Genomic DNA, 18,817 nt, shown 5'->3' with positions numbered 1-18,817 from the left:
AGGACAATGCTGTCTCAATAAGCATAAAGTGTTTGGGGTGGGGATTTTTTCCCACTAGTAACAATATTATTATTTCAAAAAAGAATTTGAAGTAGTTTATAGTAACACCAGTGACAATTTAAGTAAAATTATTTCAGAAATATGAGTGCTCACATAGACTCTAAGCCTAGGTGATTCATTCTGGATTAGTGTCTGTAATTTTATCCACTGATATATAAAGAGATGACTGTAACTCCTGAACACTCATCAACTACATATTACATCCCACTGGAGGTCAGGCTTAGCCAGGGCTCTCCTGCTGCACACATCTGTCATGAGCTTGTGGTTGGAGTGTTCCTGAGAGGCGTGGTCTTTCATGATGCTGGACTAAGTTTATCCTGCCAGGCTCACTACATGCTTGTGTGCAATGTTCGTGCTTTATCAGTTGTTGGAAGGAGGGTCTCAGTGTTTACTAACTGCTCAGTGGAGACTATCCCCCCCTTCTTTGACAAACAGACTGCCCCCAGAGAGCAGCTGACGACAGGCCACTGCCTGCAGGTAGGGCAAGAGACAGAGCACTCCAACTGCAGACAGACACTTTATACCTTAGTCTCAGAAGTGACATTCTCTTATTTATTTTGTGTCCTATTAGAGGCGACTTAGCAAGTCCAGACTATGCTAATAGAGCAGCATTGGAAAGACCAGGGAACTCTCCTTCAGTTTTAGAGGTTGCCTGTTACAACACTATCGTCAAAAGGTAAGAGCAGTGAGTGCATAGCTATTCTTCATATGAGAAAGGGAGGAATTCATTCTTTAGGGAAATACTCCTGTTTCCATGTGTATTTGGATATAAGATCATTGAGAAACAGAGTTTACAATTTCCTGAGCAGTTATTGTACACGGACAGCATTGCTAAGTGTCGTTCAAGGTTATGTTACAGTTCTAAACTGAATGAATGAGCACAGATATCATGTTGCCTTCTAGGTATTTAATATGACAAAATATGAAGAAAAATGGAAAACTGATGTGTCAGTGTGTTTCTAAGCTTAGCATGCTTTATAACACCAATGTGTGTTCAGAAGTAAATCTTTAACTACATTCTAGTTTTATTATATCAAATCTCTGAGTGACAGGCATGAGTGTGTATTTATTTTTCTTTCCCAATCTTATAATAAATATCCTAAATACTTCTGATTAGTTAGAACCAAAAACACCATGTCCTTATGTGGTCTCCCTCAGCATCAATCCTTCTTCCAGCATCTGGAAAAGTGGGACACTTGAGTCCAGTCCCTCAGGCACTCTTGTCATTCAGCACAGCCCTACCACAAATCAGCATCAGGTAGACAGACGCTCAGAATGTAAAATATAGGGCTAAAATGATTTGCTTAAAAAAAAAAAAACAAAAATCATAGTAATAAAAAATTAACCAGAAACAAAATAAAAGCTTTACACTTTTGGATTTCATTTATTGACATCTTAAAGGTGTGCTTGTCGTAGTTCTGAGAACTTTTTATTTCTATGAAAAAGTTTACTCATAAATATCATTCTTAGTATGAGTTACGATTTCACAATACATATGCCAATTTATTTTAAATATAAATCAGAGAAAACATGCCATATGTTTATAAAATTCTTACTTATGACATGCTTTTAACTATTTTTTTATAATACAAGGTTACTAAAGGCCATTTTCCTGCAAATACACAAAACACTTTGAACACCCCCCCCCCCCAACCAGTAGCCTGCTCTTTTCAGTGGCCCTGATCCCATTCATCTCCTTTGTCTCCCAGGAAGCTTTGTGCAGACTTTCCTGTCATCAGTATATACGTGAGTTTATACATTTATAACTTTTTACAGGCAGGGAGAACCTGAAATAGAAGCACTTTACAACAACTTTTATTCTTGAAAGCAGTATGAAATTAAATAATATGGATAGTCATTATACAGATATTGGTGTTGTCAGATATACAGATCTTTATAATCTGAAGCATTTAACATGGCTTTGAAGAAGAATCAGAACTGAAAATACAGTCAGTTTGGAATATCCATAATTATGATTTATATATGTTAGAAATATATAAATATATATAAAACTGGACTAATTAAAAATAGATCATTACAAATAGGGAACTGCTGTAGAATGACTAATTACAACAGCTGTAAAGTGCCCACACAGCAGACCTATAAGATGTGCACATTAATATGACATACCTGAATGCTGAAACCACTTTTAAGCCACATATGAAAAAGTTTAAATTTTAAGAAAAATATGTCTAAAACTTAAGACAATTTTTCATAACATTGTGGAAATGTATTGAAAAGCAAAAGTGACGAGGTAACTGCTCCAAGTGATGAATTATTGCCGCAAGCTATGAAGAGTCTGGGAAAACCCACATAAATGGAAGTTCTGCTGTGGAAATCTACAGAAAGAGGGAGCTGCATCATGTGTTACAGGAAGTAACACTTCTGCTTTCCAGTCTTTAACCGAGAAAGTATGTGATATTCTCTCCACTTAAATATTTACAATCTATGAAATTTACTATGATGGTTTAGATTTATAGTACATTCTTTCTGATTTTGGATTTAGTGTTTTTTCCATCTGATTAGTTAAATCAGCCAGAATTGCTAGTAACGTGTCAACGTCTAGCTATGCAGGAAACAGGTGGGCTGTGGTTCCTATCTGCACGGTTGACAGTAGCTTATCCCAGAATGACAAACTGACCAAGGTATAAAGAATTCTAATCTTGCAAATGGAGGAATTGGATCTCTGGCACACACAGAAAACATTTTTAAATCCTGGTAAGACTATCCTGTTTTTTGGTTCTTAATAAGTTGGTAACATAAAGTTCTCTGAATGATATTTTCACCACTATTCAAAAAGTATAGCATATGATTTCCACCTTTCTTGGAAAATCTAAAGGAATGACTTCAATGTTGTTTTTAACTAAATTGTCATGCAATCACAAGCCTCTTAACTTTCTATAAACCATTTATTAATGGAGTACCTTGGATTTACTCAAGAATTAATAATTAAACATCTGTTACTATACTATAATACTTTATTCCCTATTAATTTCATCTAAAAGTTTGAAAATAGTATGACAACAATATTTTGAAAGAATAAAAAAATTAGAAATTCTTCCTGTTATATTTTGAATACACAATGGCATACTTTCTAATTTATGCCACTAGGCTTTTTTACCACAAACGTTTCATATATTGGGAGTATAGGATACATATCCTACTTGAATCTTTAAGTTTTCATTTCACACAATCATATACATGTGCATGTTCATATGTATATTCATAGGCACAGGAGTGTGTACATAGATCTATTTACTTATTAGCCGTCGTTAATTCTTAGTTTGAAGATTTACTTTATTTTTATTTTATGTGTAGAAGTGTTTTGCCTGAAGGTACGGAGGTACACAAAGTGCATCCCTGGCGCCCTCACCAGCAGTGAGAAGAGCGCACCAGATACTCTGGACTGGAGTTATGAAAGAACGTGTGGTGCCATGAGGGTGCCAGGAGCTGAACCCTGGCCCTTGGCAAGAGCAGCAATTGCTCTCAACCTTGAGCCACCTCTCCAGATTTTTCAGTCTAATCCATAATAGAGTAATGAACATGAATTCATTTCACAGAACTTTAGCAACGTGGAGTAAAATTCCAAGAAAAAGAACACGAGTGAAAAAGAACAAGATTGTAATATCAATATATTTACAAATTGCTAACAGAGGGTTGTCCTGTCTATATTTTACAAGCACACTTAACTTTTCTTGCATTTGAGTTTACTATTTTTGATCTCTTTAAATGTATGAAAAGTGACACTTTCTTGCTGTCACAATTTGTATTAATTTGACAGGTATCTGTATAGACACCCCAGTGCTCTTCTTTCTACTCCCAATGTTCTCTCTCTCTCTACACACACACACACACACACACACACACACACACACACACACACACACACACACACACACTGCTTATTAACAGAACATATTACCCTGTGCATATACAGTTTCACATTCTTCGGCATGCTAGTTGAAACCATGTTGACCTTCACAAAGATGGAGTTGAACACGTGACACAAGCGAAGATGTTATAACACCGTGTAGACCCTTGGGTCCACCCTATTGACATCTCTGATTCTGATGAAGAATGTCAATTTGTGTTCGGCAGTACAGAGAAGTTGCCAGATATTTGTGCCGTGCTAGCCATTTGAACCTCAGTTCTGTTCATCTGCCTATATTCCTTTTGATGGAGCTTAATTTTTGTCATAGATAAGCTTTCCCCTTGACTTCAAAACATCTTTTGGACAAACTTTTTTGCAGGCATTCTATCAAACAGGAACTTTCTATGGTGTGGCCTCCATGGTTCCAGCTAGAAAACAGGCTGCGTTCTCTGAAGTATCTGTTCAGAAGTTTATATATTGTGTGGCTTTACTGACACTGGTTCACATTGAATAATTTGAGAAAATCCTGACTTCTATTATAGATTAAACTTTTAATCTCACTCATTAAAATTTTAAGTCTTTTTATACATCCCAGAATTCATAACTTATTTGAGCCAGGATATCTTTGTTTATGATTTCTTATATTATTTTTGGATTTAAAATGAATTTATGAGCTGTCAAAATGGCTCAGTAGATAGAGGCATTTGTTGCTAAACTTGTTGACTTTAGTCAATCTTCAGAAACCACATGGTGGAAGCAGAAAGCCAGGTCCCACAATTTGCTGTCCTCTGACATCCACATCCTCATCACAGCATATGTGTACACACACAGACACACACACACACACAGACACACACACACACACACAGACACACACACACACACAGACACACACACACAGACACACACACACACACAGACACACACACACACAGACACACACAGACACAGACACACACACACACACACACACACACACTATTAAATGTAAAAGCTACTTCATCAGCTATACTTCCCTTTATAAACCTAAAGTCCATTAATTTTAACTTTTGATGGGTTTCATAATAAGGTATGATAATGGTTAAAATAAATCAGAATACAGAATACATAAAAAAGACATGATGAAAAGTTATACATTTCCTCACTATATGTAATCTAAGGCAAAATTATTTATTTATTTACTTTTGGGTTTTTGAGACAAGATTTCTCTGTATAGTTCTGGCTATCCTAGAACTAGCTCTGTAGACCAGGAAGGCTTCGAACTCAGGCATGCCTCTGCCTCCCGAGTGATGGGATTAAAGCTGTGAGCAACCACCACCCAGCTGTTAAAATTAATTTTGATTTTGATTTCTTTACACGATAGTCAACATATCTAAGAATATATAAAATGTAACCTTTATATTACATTACAAATAATTTCCTGATTTATTTATTTTTTAAATTTTGTTTTCTCTTTTTTTTTATTAAGAGATTTTCTATTCATTTTACATATCAACCACAGATTCCCCTGTCCTCCCTCCTCCTACCCCTTTTGTACAGCCTTGGTGCAGGAAGGAGGGGTTTGGACCTGCCTCAATTTCCTGATTTATAAATAATAATTCTATTAATAAAACTGTTAATTTTAAATCAGGATTTCCTGTGTGGAAATGGCAGGTCAACTTTGGCATACAACATTGATTACTGTTTTTGTTGTCAAATGGAAAGCCACTTTGAAATCTGTTCATCTTTTTTAAAAATTAATTTATAAACAAGTATCTCTGCTGAGCGTGTTTTTTGTTGTGTGTTTGTATATGGTGCTAGAACTGATCAATACCTCCTGAGTAAAATAAAATATATAAAACATGAGTTTAAAAATGTATTTAAAAGATTTACATGTAGCTTGCTGGATTTATTTCTCAATTATTAGCTCTTCTGCTTTGTTTTGAAAGGAACATTTATATCATATATGCATTTTCAAGAATGTATAAGTGGCTGAAATTTTTCTTTTCTTTTTTTCTAGAGGTTTTCTTTCATGATCATGAGTATGTCTGATGGAAAACCATCATACATCTGACTCTTGTTCCAGCATGAGTAATTCATTTCTATTTTATACCCTGCTTCCTACAAAACTTTAAAATATTTTTATTAACAAGAGTAATAATGAGCATCACAATTTGCATCTTTTCCTTTGTATGGAAAATCTTTATAGCTTTAATATGAGCTGCAACTTTAGTTTGCATTTTAATACAATAATATTTTTGTGTCACTATAATACTAAGAATGTTAATATCAATAAGTTTTCCTAACTAGTAAAACGCTGTAGTACTAACCCATTACTTAATGACATTTATTTATTTTGAAACTGTTCTTGTATTTCTGAGTAGAATCATTTATGATGTCAGCATCCATACATAACATCTCTGGTTTCCAGGTAGCACTATTTTTCCAGTTAAATTATATTTAAAAGGGGCATTTTCTTATGGTAATGTAATAAGTCATTTCCTTATTGAGAACTCTTTATTTCATTGACATAGTATCAACTAAGTAATGACCATAAAACACCACTGAAATTATTTACTTATTTATTTGTTTGCTTGTTTTCTTGTTTTGTGGGGACCGCACATGTCACAGTGCATGTGTCGTGGTCAAAGGAAAACTTACAAGAGTCAGTTGTCAGCTTCTAGCATGTAGGCTGGGGACTGACTGAGCTCAAGCACTCTCACCTGCTGGGGCAGCTCCCTGGCAGAAAGCACACAGCGGCAGATTTCAAAAGTGAAGATAGCAGTCTGTAAAAGAACCTCTTATCTCAGGCTTGCTTAATAATTCACAGAAGCAAGATCAAGATGGAGCTAGTTAATGCATAACCACATACAACCAGCCAGCTCAGTAGCCCATACACAAATGCCACCTCAGGACTAGGGACATTCTCACAATGACCTGGAGAAAGGTAATATTTCCAACTACGCTTTGATATTTTCTAGGCTATTCCATCCCAAACCAACTAGTTTCATCTCCCAAAGAGCAATCAATCATTCCTTCATTTCCTTTCTCTCCACATTTCTCCACCTTTATTCTTATCACATCTTCGTTTTGTAAAAGGTTTATTTAAACTTTATTCATGTGTATCTGTGGGTTTGTGTGCACACCCAGGTGTGGGTACCTGCAAAGGCCAGAAGATAGTGTTTTATTTGCTGTGTTGCAGTTATAAGCTCTTGTGAGCTGCCCTGTATGGGTGCTGGGAATCCAGTGCTCACTCTCTGCATGGGCAACAAGTGCTCAGCCACGCACATGGTCATTTGTAACTGCTATTTTTCCTGTATTTTCTACCAGCAAAGTCCCATCTTTTTGTGCTCCAGGATCATTAACACTTACATTTTCATCCTTCCTGATCAAAATGTTCCTTTCATATATCACCCTTCATGCTAATATTACTTACATGACTTTGTCACTACATTATGACCTCTTCCAAAATACCAGTGTTATCTTCATTTGGCCAGTCCCTAGATGCAATTTGTTTTAGGAAAAACAGCTTATTAGTTACAACCACTCATTAAATGAAGGCTTTTGGAGTCTCCATTTCAAATTTGCTCAGCTTCACATACTTCTAAATGTTCTATAACTTCAAATACAGGGAAGGTAAATTAGATTTCTTTGTTTTTATAAATAATATTTAGCAAGCGTACATACTACCCATAACATTTCATTGTCATAATGGTTATAGGCAGCATTCCAGGTTGACTCCACTGATAGTATCTCAAGACACGACTCAGGCTCACATGCAGCATAAACCATGGCAGAAATTCATGCTACAGTAACCTCCACATATATTTACTTCTCTTCAGAAACATTAAGAGGAAATTCACAGACTGACATATTCATTCCCAGTCTCCAGGGAGACCTGATTTAAAACTTTTGCACAGTTGTTGTTTTAATCCAGAAAAAAAAAGTCTTTTTAAGTAACTAATGGAAGCAGATGCAGAGATCCACAGCCAAGCACCAGGCCAAGCACGGGGAGTCTAGTCGAAGAGAGGGAAGAGGGATTACATGAGCAAGAGGGGGTATCAAGAACATGATGGGGAAATCCACAGAGACAATAGACCCAAGCTCATGGGAACTCATGAACTCTAGACTGACAGCTGTGGAGCCTGCATGGGACCGGACTAGGCTCTCTGCATACAGGAGACAGTTGTGTAGCTTGGTCTGTTTGAGGGGTCCCCGGCAATGGGATCAGGGTCTATCCCTGGTCCATGAGCTGGCTTTCTGGATCCCATTACCTCTGTTGAGACACCTTGCACAGCCTTGAAGCAGGGGAGAGGGGCTTGGGCTTGCCTCAACTGAATGTACCAGGCTTTGCTGACTGCCCATGGAAGGCCTCACACTTTTGGAGGAGGGAATGGGGGGGGTGGATCATGGGTGGTGGGTCTGGGGAAAGACTGGGTGGAGAGGGAAGAGAGATGAGAGGGGACTCTGTGGTTGATATGTAAAATGGATAAAAAAAAATTCTTAAAAAGTCTTTAACCATACTTGTTATCATAGCACTCTCAAAAAATCCCACAGATGTTCATCTTAGCTGCATGTAGATATCAAGAAAGAAGAGAAACAGAAAACAATTAATTGACTACTTGGAAACATTTCAAAAGAAATGGAAGGCAATTCAGCCTATCATGTCAGTTATTAATGCTACATTCCTTAATGCATTGACTGTAAGATGAGATATTCTGCGTCATCTAGCTCTCAGTATTGGATCTTATTGGTCTTTAAGACTGATGGTTTTTCATTCACAAGAAATAGTAAGTCAAGGCAGAAGAGGGGAGATACGAGAGTACACACAGTGCAACATTGCAGCTGGGTCATCACAGCAGTGATGGCCATCGGGAGAGGAAGCAGGAAAAAAAGACAGGTGGTAGAGCCCCATGGTTAAAGGAACATACGTATAATACCCCCATTCTTTGGTTTGTTTTTATTTACAGTCCTCAAGGAGAAAAGAGAAAGTAGTTAAAAGAGATTATAAAATAACATGATTGTAGCAATTTTCTAACATAACAAACTAACATCCTTTAAACTATGTATAGGTTACCTATGAAAACCCAAAGTAAGGAAAAATCACAAGTAATTCAAACTTTGTAATATAAATACCCCAGACTTTTCAAAAGAAAATTTTCATTAAGTTTATGTTGGAATGACAGCAGCTTAGCTTATGCAAAGAGGAATGTAGTTTGGAACTTAACAGAAGTTATCAACTAGGCCACCAACTACTGTGAGAATTCTAAATTGTCATGCAGGGCCTTCATATGATGCTAAAGAATATGCATAGTGAGAGCTCCAGAATTTCTTAATGAACTATAGGGAAACATGATAAGGAGTCTGAAGTCAAGTGTAATGGTTTTAATGTCATGCAACATTTTCAAGCTGAAAATACTGTAATAACTTGTGGTTCACAGTAAACCAAGCAAATAATTCAGCTTAATTTATATGTTTATGTTGATACAGTAAATATAATTCATACAGCACCATAATAATAGAGCATCTTGAAATCTGTTACCAACAAAACAAGCATATAATTATATACTTATGCTGGTTACCACTAGACAATAGAACCACATAAGTACAGAATATAAATAATCAGAGAACAGGGTTGGAATGCACTATGAAATAAACTCTCCAAATGACCATGGTCGGCACATCAAGCTCCTTGGAAGTGAGCTCTCTTTTAGATTACATCATAATGGAAGCAAGTCCATCATGTCTTATATGAGATTGTTACAATAAATTAGCTGAGGAGTAATGTCAAAAGATGTGGGTTGAAAAAGTTTAAGATACTTCAAGGGCAGGAAAAGTCTGCACTTGAACTGAGGACCACTGCTCTTGCCAATAAACTTGTGTGTCAGCTAGTTTTATGTCAATTTGACACAAGCTAGAGTCATTTTGAAAGAGTAAACTTCAGTTAAGAAAATGTCCCACCAGATTAGTCTGTGGACAAGCTTGTGGAACATTTTCTTGATTGATGATTGATGTGGGATAGCCCAGCACACTGTAGTACCAACTCTCATCCAGTGATCCTGGATAAGATATAAAAGCAGGCTGAGTAAGTCATGAGGAGCATGTCAACAGTGTTCCATGTTGGCTTTTGCATCAGTTCCTGGCCCCAAGAGTTCCTGCCTTGAGTTCCTGCCTGATTTCCTCAGCTGATGGACTGTGATGTGCACATGTAAACCAAAGTAAACTGTCTCCTCTTCAAGTTGCTTTACTTACAACAATACAAATTTTAACTATGCCACCTCACAACTTTCTTTTATTAATAATTGAACAAGTTCATATTTTATTATTATGCTCCATTTAAAATATTTTTGAGATTATAATATCATTACATCATTCCCCCTTCCTTTCCTCCCTCCAAGCCCTCTGATGCATCTCTTCCCTTGCTGACTTTCAAATCCATGGCCTCTTTTTCTTTATGTTGTTGTTTTTATGACTATTACTTTTCTCATTGTAGCCTGCAGTTAGACTTTCAACCATCAATTTGATTCTTATTATTCTATAATATCATGATGCAAAATCTGGTGAGATGATTAAATAATCAAATATCAGTGAACAGAAGCTCAGTTATATTAAATTAGGAACTTCCTGAAACATAGGCTAAAACAATAGTGTATAAAAATGGAAAGCTCCTCTGCATTTTTTTCAAGACAGGGTGTCTCTGTGTAGTTTTGGTGCCTACAGGATCTCGCTCTGTAGACCAGGCTGGCCTCGAAAGCATAGAGATCCACCTGGCTCTACCTCCCAAGTGCTGGAATTAAAGGCGTGCGCCACCGCCGCCGCCGCCGCCACCACCACCACCACCACCCAGCTCCTATGCAAACCTTAATCAGCTGACAGATACATGAAGAACCATGACTGGTACAGTGGAATTATCCAACATCACAGCTACTGCCACTATTACAAAAAGTTGTAGACTTGATGACTTATAATCAACAAAAGTTGGTTGCTCCTGATATCTTAAGTTAAGGGTGAGACCAAAAAGAACCACTATGAGATTCCAGTGAGGAATTTCTTTATCCTTTCAGCCTGTGAGATTGCCAGCTCCCTGTACCCTCATATAAGGGACATGTCTGCAATTTTTTCTGTATAGACAGAATGTTTTGTTCACCCAACAGTACATGTCAAAGTCCATCCCCAAAAGTAATCATCTGAAGAACTTGGAAGTTAATTAGAATAACTGTTCCCTGCCCTATTTATGGGATCAGCACCTTCCTACAGAAGGCATCATGGATGACATTTCTTTTATCATGAGAGAGCATTTACAGGAATCCTAAGCAGCTAACAAAAACAGTTTTTAAATAATGAGTAGGGGACCAGCCCCCACCATTTTCAAGGTTCCTATGAGGAGGAGAAAGGAGAGCTTGTAGATAGAATGATAGGCTTAGCTAAGAAGAAAGACAGAAACACAGGATAGCTTCAGGAGGACCTAGGTCAATACCCAAAGGCCCAGAACTTTATTTAAAAGGGCTTTTTATAACAATGACAAGGGAAGGGAGAAAAGACCTCCCCCTTGCTAGATACAACCAAGTGTAGACCCTTCTATACACTTGGTACCCAGGTCCAATCACCTTCTTATGCAGTTCTGTTGGGTAAAGCAAGCTCAGATTTCACTAGAAAATCTCTGTGGGCCTCCACAATAATGGATGTAAATATGAAAATAATCCAATCAAGTGGAATGTATTTAATAATTAAGACTGTATGAGTAAAACTGGTATCAATATGACAAGTGAAGGGAAAGAACTCCAGAAATTTTACTGATAAACACATCTACTAAAGAAAATTACAGTAATTATAGCATGAGTTAAAAAAAAATCACAGCTAAAATTCATTAAAATCTTTTATAGTTTTAAAAATTGAAGTAATGGAAAATTAGAGAAAATGGTAAAATACAAAAAGATAAAAATGAACACCATCCAATTTTATTATAAAATAAAGGAGGTGAGTGATTTGAGGTACAGGTGATACGATGAGTCTGGGCTGTCACTTACAATAGAACGTGCTAAAGAAATATCAACTGACTTCCACAAGAACAGTTCTGTGGCTCCACTTGTTATCTTTCTATTGCTTCAAATTTCTTATCCCAAGTCCTGAAGATTTTCACACCTCCACCTTCTGCCACTGGGAAGGTTATAAAGCTAAGACAGTCAAGTCTTGGATGTGTGGGCTTTAATTTATCTACTTCACTGATTTTTATTTATGTTGCCAAAAAGTCTCTGTTTTGCTATTTTGTGGCCTCCAAGGTATTCCCAAGTCTTAAACCTAAGAGATGTTGTGCTGGTGAGCAGGGTTGGGTGTTCAAGATGTCTTCATTGTTGGTTCTATGCTTTGGGGGGTTTGTTTGTTTGTTTTTGTTTTTAATTACATTTTTGTACATCTAATAATTGTGAGCAGCTGCTGTAACAGTGTTCTAATGGTTTGATGAGGAAGGAGGGATGTATTTCTCATGCTCCCAGGTAGAAAATTCTTCTTGCCCTGTGGAATTCTGCTGTCAAGATGGGAATGGAGACTGCTCACCAAAGTTTCTGCTCTGTGTTGTTGCACTTGATTTTAGAATACAAAACTTTTCTTTTGTTTTTTGATTTTTTTTTTTTTTGCCAAGCCCTGCCTTTCCATCTGGGTTTGTAAGTGAACTGTATGATAAGGTGTCCACTGTTCGACTGTTCAGCTGCTGATTACACTATGAAGTGGGTATAGTTACAGAGAACACACTAGCTACGGCTTTCTCACACCTTGTGAATGAATTTGTCAACTACATTGTGGTTTTAACTACTGATGCTGTCTGTCTAAAACTAAATTGTGAATATTTTTTTCTCGCTTACCCCCCAAGAAAACCCCAGCCCTGTTCATTACATACCACCCAAAACAAAATTTTGTGGTTAATTAGGATGCTACACTTGATAAGTAGAAAAATCCTTCCTCAGACAAGGACAAAAATATCTTTGAAAAATAATTCGATGCCTAACTCATCACCATAATGTACCTCAGAGCACTTGGCTCATGCTGAACACTGAATACGAGGAGAAAGGAATATGAAGAGTCCCTGCAAACACTGTCCTCATTTATTCCCACATCTCCATTGTAAACATGAGCTTTTATTTTCTCAGATAATTGCATTTAACTTCGTTTACAGGCTGGTCATTCAGTTTTTCCCAATCACAAATTCTTTAGAAAGCATTCTAATCTGTGCTACATTTCGAGAGAATGAATTCCATCTGGAGAATGCTTCCCCGTGACAGACCTAATGTCCGGTGTAACTCGCACTGAGCACACAGATGAAAACAGCCCATTGGACTTTCCATTTGGCAATATTTCAAACTACAAACATGGCGGCCTAGCCCGGGGTTCCTTCCCTTGGTTTTGTTTTCCAGCTCTATATAAAGCCACAGTTAGCTCTCAAGTTGGATCTCACTCCACACTGCTGAAGCCTCCTTGTGCACTTGGTGTCCGATCCAAACTCCTGCGCCTATAAAGACCTTTAACCTCTGTCCCTGCTTCCTCCTCTCGTGTTCCTGCTCACAACATGCCAGACTTTCTAGCCACCTTTGTAATGTCAGAATGTTCCAGGGCCTCATCTCAGGGGATTTCCCCTTGAAACAAAACCTTCCCCTAGGGGTTCACTGACTTCTTTCCATCATGTGGAACTCAGGTCAAATATTTTATTCTAATGATTCTGCCCTGAAATCCTGTCTAAACACCAGGATTCTCACACCCTCAGTCTCTGTCTCATGACCCTCATATGACCCTCATGAGATGATCATGATCTCATGATTTGCTTTATAAAACTGATTACATGCAAGATATGTACTGTTACTAACTCACTATCATATACCTATTACATTGTATTAACTTGCAAACCCCATAAGAGAGATATTTACATTTTTCATCATTGTATCCATATACACAACAAATGGTGCCCAGAAAACAGCTAGAGGAAGAATATACAAATCACAGTGTTCTCTCAAACTAAACTGACTTCTACCTCTGGCCTCTACATGCATGTGCACATACATGAGCATGCAGACTTGCAAGCAAATTTATACACTCGTGCACGCGCGCACACACACACACACACACTGATCACAAGATCCCAAAGATTTTCAAAATCACATTTCATTAATCATATACTCTTCTGTGTCCCATAGCATCCAAACAGGAAAATGGCTGTCTGCAACCAATACCTACTATTCAATCAATGGCATTTCCCAGACAATCATCAAAATAACAGTAATGGTGGAAATCAGGCTGTGGAGAACTCAGGAAAAGTGTCAGGAAACAGGGACTACCAATACAGACTTCAGTATCAGAACTGAGATGTTAGTTGAAGGACATAGGTTTAATGAATGGCTCAAATCTCTCTCTGTGATGGTCTGTTGTTTACACAGATGGCGTTTATTTGTTGGTATAAATGTGACAGAAAGAAGGCTGGCCAGTGGGGCCAGAAGCAATGAAATGACAATATATAAGGAAAGAACATGGGTTTCTGTCAGGGTCAGCTGGTTAGCAATTGAGACTGTCGTGTGGAATCACTGGATAAATTCGCACCACTTATTTTGACATTATTAGAAACATTTGCCTTTCCTAAGCAGTCTTTCCAATGCAAATGTAAGAAATAATGTAGCTTTCAAATGGGTATGGAATTTTACAATCTGGAGGAGGAAGGGCATGGCCATTTCACCAGACAGCGTTAATAAAGTCATCATCCTAAGTTGTCCTTCCCCTTCTTAGCACCAAGGATCTTTGAAACATAAGACTTTCCAAATAAATGCACTATTTTCTTTTTAATTATTCTTCAAGTACATTGTGTTTTAAAAATTATGTTGTTTCCATGTAAGTCACCACACCACTTTTACAAAGCTCTTCATCCCGTGTTGGTTTCGTTTTTCTTTTTGGGGGGTGGGGTGCCCTTTTTGTTTTGTTTTGTCTTCCTCTCTCTTGCTCTCTTTAGTTTGTTTACTATTCACTTTGAATGATGGTTTGGTTATTTTTTATGTTTCATTCTTCTTTTTTGATGAGAGAGAGGAACAGAGAGAATGGAGTTGGGTGTGTAAGAAGATGGGAAGGATCTCAGGAGAGCTGGGAGGGGATAGACTATGATCCTAATATATTATATGAAATTTTTTCATTAAACTTAAAAAAAGAAACACTCAGAACACAAGTGATGAGAGAGAGAGAGACAGAGAGAGAGAGAGACAGACAGAGAGAGAGATGAGATGAGATGAGATTCTGCTATGGACAGGAAAAGGCCCAAGATTGAAGCTTACAAGCCTAAATGCACTAGGGATTACCAGAAGCCACCAGAATCTAGTAGAGAAAGCGCGTAATGCATTCTCACTCACAGCTCTCCTAAGAACCTAACCATATTAAATCCTTGATTTCAGGATTTGGGGCTCCAGAATTGAGAAAGAATCAATATCTGTTATTTGAAAATCAGGTCACATTTGTAGTTATTTGTTACAACAGTAATAAGAAACTAATAAGCCTAACAAAGAAACTTGAAGTGCAAGCCTGATTTTTAAGAAAGTGGAAGAGCTCTCCCAAGTGTCTATACACCTGTGGAAAGAATTGTGTAGGTAGAGGAAGAGCTAGTTGAAAAAGATAGTTGAGAGAGTTGTATTACATTGGAGATGTTCTAGAATGTCTACTATATGCACTGAATATAAGCTAGAAGGGAAGGAATAGGAACAGAGTAAGCAGCTAGCAGCCCCATGCTAACAAGATGTGACAGCAATTGAGACTACTGTGACCTTGGTGAAAGTGGTGAGAAGCAGTCTGTGGGAGCCCAAGTTGTTCAGGGTCAGTGAATCTGAGCTTGCTTTACCCAGCAGGGCTGCATAATGGGATGATTTTGCCATGGGCATGTCTACCAGGTGTTTGTCAGGGTCTACACTTGGCTGTACAGTGTGCTTTGATCTTGCAAGGGCGAGGTCTTTTGCCTCTCCCCTTGGTATATTATAAAAAGCCCTTTGGAATAAAGCTCTAGGTGGCTGGGTATTGACCCAGGGCCCTCCCAGGCTATCCTGTGTCTCTGTCTTTCTTATCATCTATTTCTATCTTTCTACCTAATATTTCCTCATTCCTCTCTCCTCCACTCAAGAACCCTTTGAAAGCTGTGAGAAGGTTGGAGCTGGACTCCCATAGCAGACAAAAATATGGATGCATCTGGAGCAAGTATTTCCCTATTGGCTAAATAAAACTTTGGGAAAACTTGTTTGTTTGAAATATGGAACTCTAGAGAATTCAATTCTGTAGAAATAAAGCAAATTTTGGACATTACTAAATATAGTAAGAGACAGGGAGTATTTCTTTTGCCTTATGTGTCTAAGGTTGGTCAAGAATGAAAATGGCAAGATGTTGGCAATTAGCATAATACCCATAAGAAATCCCTAAGGAGGCTTGGGGCAGGAGATCTGACCCCGGGCTGACCCTGAGACACCGCAACACTAAGAAAGTGAGATTAAGAGCTGGAGTAACTAAAGACTTTGGCAAAGACAACAGAGCAGCAATTCAGAGGCAAAGGAGGAAGCCCAGAACCAACCTTAAGTCAAGGGAGGAGGGAGGAAGGCTTGGCCAGCACTGCCAACTGCTGCTAGGGAGAGAGTTGGAAATCTACTACCAGGTTTCTGTGTGTGAAGGGAGCTATAATCCCCGAGAAAAGCAATATTGGTGACTAACTAGGGCAAACCCTGGGGAGGACCGGTTTAGGATGAAATAGAAGAAATTAGACAAAACAAAAATTTAAAGGAGTTTTGTTACAGATAGGAGTAAGATAATGGGATTTTGGGTTGCTGATTTTTTGTTTTGTTTTTCTGAGTGTGGGGGGACCCTCCGGAAAATTGTGAATGTAAATTTTATAATTCTCTTGAAGAAATTATCCATACAAAGTATAATACTAGATTTATAAAAATGAAATTCAGAAAATCATATGGATAAGAAAATAATTTACATTTCAAAATTATAAAAGAAACATATAACTTAATCAGAAATGGACAAGAAATATTGAAAACTAAAAAAAATGGGTTATAATCCAATAGCTATTTAAGTGTATGTGGTAAAATACAAGGTCACTGAAAACATGCAATTGGTTCTTTCAGATTTTAGACCTGAGGACAACTTGCATGGGACCAGGGAAAAGGGGGATTACTTTAGGAGCCTCTTTGACAAGATTAAGAGGGAATAAAATAGAGTTTCCTTATCTTTGCAATTAAAAGTGTCTACAGACAAGACGTTCTTTAATAAAGTGGACTTATTGTACTTAATCTCAAAGTCACATTCACAAGAGAAATACAAGGTAGCTGCCAAAGGAAAATTACTGGTAAAAAGAATAATGAAAGCCGAATGTCAAATATGTAGGGTTTTTGCAATATTTGGGGGTTTCTAGAGTAACATGCTTAAACTCAGGAAATTTTAGCACATTTATCTAAATAGGGAACAAATGTTCTCAAAAAATGATTCAGTAGGTTGCCAAATCCAGTTTATGAGAAGTAACAAATAAGAGAGAAAAATTTGCATGAAGAAAATTGCATTAATAATACAAACCTTTCATCTGTGTTTCAACTTTCCAATCAGTAATTTTCTATGTGGTAAGTTTATGGCATTTAATTATACAACCATGGTTTTTCTTTGAAGTACTTTATGTAGGTTTATTTTTGAAGATATTGTTAGGTTGTTATATATTATGACTTAATTGTAATGGCATTTTTAAAATTAGACACTAGACCAACTTTGATGGGCCCAGTGTGTCATTCTGTGTTCTTAAATTCATGCCTCCACCTACATTACACATACAGCTATTATTTAAAACTTGGGCACAAATTTCAGAAGTGACATAAAATAACTTTAGAGCTACACACATGTGAATCCTCTTATGTCGAGTGATTGGTAGTTCTAATTATGCTATACTATATTTGTTCACAATAAATTCATATTAAGAGCAAACTTCTCCTTTTTTCATATGAGGACAATCTATGCTGTTCTTAAATTATGCAAAAGTTTACAATCAGCTAAAATCCCCAATTGTACCTTCCAGCTGTAGTTCTCAATACTTTCTTCACAGGAGTCTCTTTCAATGGCTCATCCTTTCTCTGTATCACATATGTTTAAACACTTAGACACCAAAAGTTATGGCTCATTAATGGAAACAATGTAGTTATAGTACTGAGTAGAAATAACACTCAAATAAACATAAAACATAAAATCTGAAATGTAATAGAAGTTCAAACGAAATGTACTTAAAATGATGCTTTCTTGTCATTGCTATGGCTTGGCAGGACAAAGAGGGATCTTTTCTGAATGATGCTGCCAGAGCTGAGGACAGAGAAAGGTAATCTTTCTACCCCATATGCATCAAGTGTTGTTTTGAAGCTTGAGTCATTGTTAACTGGCTAAGCTAAGGTGGCAGCCTTTGGAGGTAGAGTCTTTATAGGGTAATTAGGTTTTGATGTATGTGGAGTAGGTCTGAGCTCCCATAGGAAGAATAGGTAGAAAACAATTTAATCCCCACTGCAAGGCCCCAGCATGGTGCCATTGTCAAATCAGAAATAGAGCCTTTCCCATGATCTGATTCTGCCAGTACCTTGATGGTATTCTGCTCAGAACTGTAAACAATAGATGTCTATTACTTAAACCACTAATTATGGAGTTTGATATGGTAGCCCAAGTTAACTAAGTCAATACCCAGATGTCTTTTCTCCAAAGCATCTTCCATTCTTCTCATTTCATAGAAGACTGCTCATAAAACACAATATAATGAAAGATAGCAATGTATCATGTTGATTCTCAGTCTGCGAAGTTCCAGACAATTCACAGTGATTGCAGATATTCCTGCAGAAGTCAAGACTAAAACCTCAGCCACCCAGAAATCCTAATGGC

General features: G+C 37.4%; 1 protein-coding gene across 7 annotated transcripts in view; it reads right to left on the bottom strand.

Moving 5' to 3' along the window:
- Positions 1–18,817, bottom strand: part of Naaladl2 (N-acetylated alpha-linked acidic dipeptidase like 2) — a 1,286,850-nt gene that overhangs the window by 872,687 nt on the left and 395,346 nt on the right. The window lies entirely within an intron of this gene.

The sequence above is a fragment of the Peromyscus maniculatus genome, chromosome 6 (genome assembly GCF_049852395.1).
Source record: "Peromyscus maniculatus bairdii isolate BWxNUB_F1_BW_parent chromosome 6, HU_Pman_BW_mat_3.1, whole genome shotgun sequence".
NCBI lineage: Eukaryota > Metazoa > Chordata > Mammalia > Rodentia > Cricetidae > Peromyscus > Peromyscus maniculatus.
This window is presented reverse-complemented; position numbering and strand designations above follow the sequence as displayed.